Below are 3,218 nucleotides of genomic sequence, written 5' to 3'. Positions count from 1 at the left end.
AAGCAGTAAAAGTTATTAATTTTTATTAAATCTCAAGCCTCTGCAAATGTTTTTTTAACATTCTGTATGATAAACTGCAAAGTATTTAATACACATCAGTCACTTCTGCTGCAAACTGTATTATGATGTGCCTAGGAAAAACACTTGTGTGATTGTTATGCATATGAACTTAACTAGCTGTGTTTCCATGAAACAATGTTTTTGTTTGAAATAATGACTGACAACCTGGTTATTCCGACTGAGTATCTGGCAGGTATTTCCTCAAAATGAATGAGGTGAGCCTGATACTTCAGGTGAAACAATTGACAGTGTTTGTTGCCAATGATAAAATTCAAGCTTTCAGGGAAAATTAAAATTTTGGAAAGCTTGTGTCTACCATAGTGAGCTTGATATCTTCCTAATACTTAAATACTTTCCTGATGAGATTGGTGCTGATATTAACAAAATGTGAATTTTTGATGGTCGTAATGAAATGTGTAAACATTTGGAAGATCTGTATAACTTAGTAAACCAATATTTTCAAAATGTCTAGTCGTTGATGTATCAAAATTATTCATGGGTAGCATCCATTCAAAGTATAAGACAGACTAAGGGATTTTAATGTAACAAAGAGTATAAAAAGTTCCCAGATATTACCTCAGATTTCACATTACAGCTAGCCTTTAAGAAACTGCCACTTTGTAGTTTTAGTGTAACATCAAAGAATAATAACTAAAATGATCTGAAGAGAATAATAAAATACTTCTTTTTACAACTACATATCTGGATTTGTTTTTCATGTACTTCAACCACAACAATATATCATAAGAGATTAAATGCAGGCATAGATATGAAAATCCAGTTGTCCTCTATTAAGCCAGACATTAAGGGGATTTACTTAAAAAACATAAATACAGAACAATATCACTCTTATTCATTTTGTTTGTTATGGAAAATATAGTTATTTTCAGTAAAATGTTTATTTTAACTTGTGGGATTATTATTGTTACTTTTATTTTGATATTTAATATGATAAATATCAGTCGATACAACCCCCATGAACAAAAGCTCCCTTTGTCTGTAATAATTATTAAGAGGGTGAAGGACTTCTAAAACCAAAAATTTTGAAAACTGCTGTCAGAGATGATAAATAGCTACTGAAGGGTTTAATGCAAGGAGGGCCAAGGTCAAATTTGATGTTTAGATATATCACTCTGACTGTGCTCCTTTTGACTGTTGACAACAATTGAGTGTACAACGTATCTTACTGTTAATTTCTTGTACTTGGAAGAACACCTTTTTATATATTATAAACATTAAACAATAACAAACTTCAGCAAGATTTATAGTGTGTGGGTCATTTTTCCTGTGAGAAACAATATGACTTTGACCTAGAAAGGTGAAGTAAAGTTCCCTTGGTCACTCAAAATATCCATGCCAGGATTTAAATTCTGATGTGTCTGACTCCAAAATAATATATTTTCCCTAACACACTGTACTGTTTTAGCTTTTAATTCTTTTTTACAAATCATAAATATTTCCTTCACTTTGAGGATTAGAGAAGTTACTCTTTTACTAAAAGGAGCTTCAAAAAGTCGTTTCTCGATTCCTTGCTTTACTTTTTTTTTTTCAGCTTATTATGGGGGTACAAAAGTTCAGGTTATATATATTGCCCATGCCCCCCCTATCCCCCCTGAGTCTGAGCTTCAAGCGTGTCAGGAACAGCTTACTTCTTTCTGGGCAAGCACACAATCAGTCTCTGGAAAAAAAAATTACTTGGAATGGTAACATTTTTCCAAGGCATGGACCGGACCACTATGACAAAAAGAAGTTAAAACTGCATCCATGTGCTTCCCCAACACACACATATGTGGGCAGGACTAATGCACACACAGCTACAAAGGGGTAATTCTGTTAGTTTCCTATTCTTCTGTAGCAAATTAAAACAAATTTAATAGCTAAGAACAGCACAAACTTATTATCTACAGTTCTAGAGGTCAGAAGGACGAGATAGGTCTCACTGTCCTAAAATTAGGTGTTAGTTGGTTGTGTTCCTTCTGGAGATTCTAGGACAGCATCCATTTTCTCGCTTCTTCTATCTTCTAGAGCCTGCCTGCATTCCTTGGCTCATGGCCCCATCCAATCTTCAAAGCCAAAAATCACATCGTGCCAACCTCTACTTCCATCATCACATCTCCTTCTCAGACTCCGATTCTTCCATCTCTTTCTTTAACTTATAAAACTCTTGTGGGTTTTTTCTTTTTCTTTTTTTTTTTTTTTGAGACAGAGTCTTGCTCTGATGCCCTGGGTAGAGTACAGTGGTGTCATCATAACTTGCTGCAACCTCAAACTTGTGGGCTCAAGCAACCCTCTTGCCTCAGCCTCCTGAGTAGCTGGGACTCCAGGTGGGTGCCGCCACGCCTGGCTAAATATTCTATTTTTTTTTTTTTTTTGTAGAGATGGGGGTATTGCTCTTGCTTAGGTGGTCTCAAAGTCCTGAGCTCAAGTGATTTTCCCCCCTTGGCCTCCCAGATTGCTAGGATTACAGGTGTGAGCCACTGTGCCTGGCCCACTTATAAAACACTTGTGATTATATTGGGCCCAGGTGGATAATCTCTCCATTTCAAGGTTAGCTAATTAGCAGCCTTAAGTCTATCTACAATTTTAACTCTTCCTTGTCATGTAACATAATGTATTGCAGGTTTCAGAGACTACTGTGTAGACATCTTTGGGGCAATTATTCTGCCCACCAAAGTACATTTTTTACACTACCCATGCTCAATTTAAGACTACATAAGAACAGACTATTGTCTTCACTTTACTCAACACCTTTCCCCCAAACACACACTATTCTAAGTAGTTATTGGTTTTGGCATCTTTAGTTTTCAATACTATACAGATATCACTCCAAATAATGTTGCACCTGTTTTTTGTTCTGACCTAGTACTACCTAGAAATTCAGACTTGGATGACATAAAATTGATTGTCCTAAATCCTGCTGAGAATGAGTTATTGCTAATTGGTTTTTGTTCAAACACTGAAAGAGGTGAACTTCTTTCAGTTTGCAGTTGAAGGGGATAAATATCATGTCAGCAAAATCCATAAAGATTTTTGGGGTGTTTTCCTCTATTTGGCGCGTTGTCTTTTTTACTTGATCAGCAAATTTTTCAAAGTAGACAGACATGGGCAAGAAGATGACCCTGATGCATTTGCCCTGAATAGATACATCTGACCCTTGT

This window comes from Eulemur rufifrons, chromosome 30 (assembly GCF_041146395.1).
Source record: "Eulemur rufifrons isolate Redbay chromosome 30, OSU_ERuf_1, whole genome shotgun sequence".
Classification (NCBI taxonomy): domain Eukaryota; kingdom Metazoa; phylum Chordata; class Mammalia; order Primates; family Lemuridae; genus Eulemur; species Eulemur rufifrons.
Note: the sequence above shows the minus strand (reverse complement) of the source record.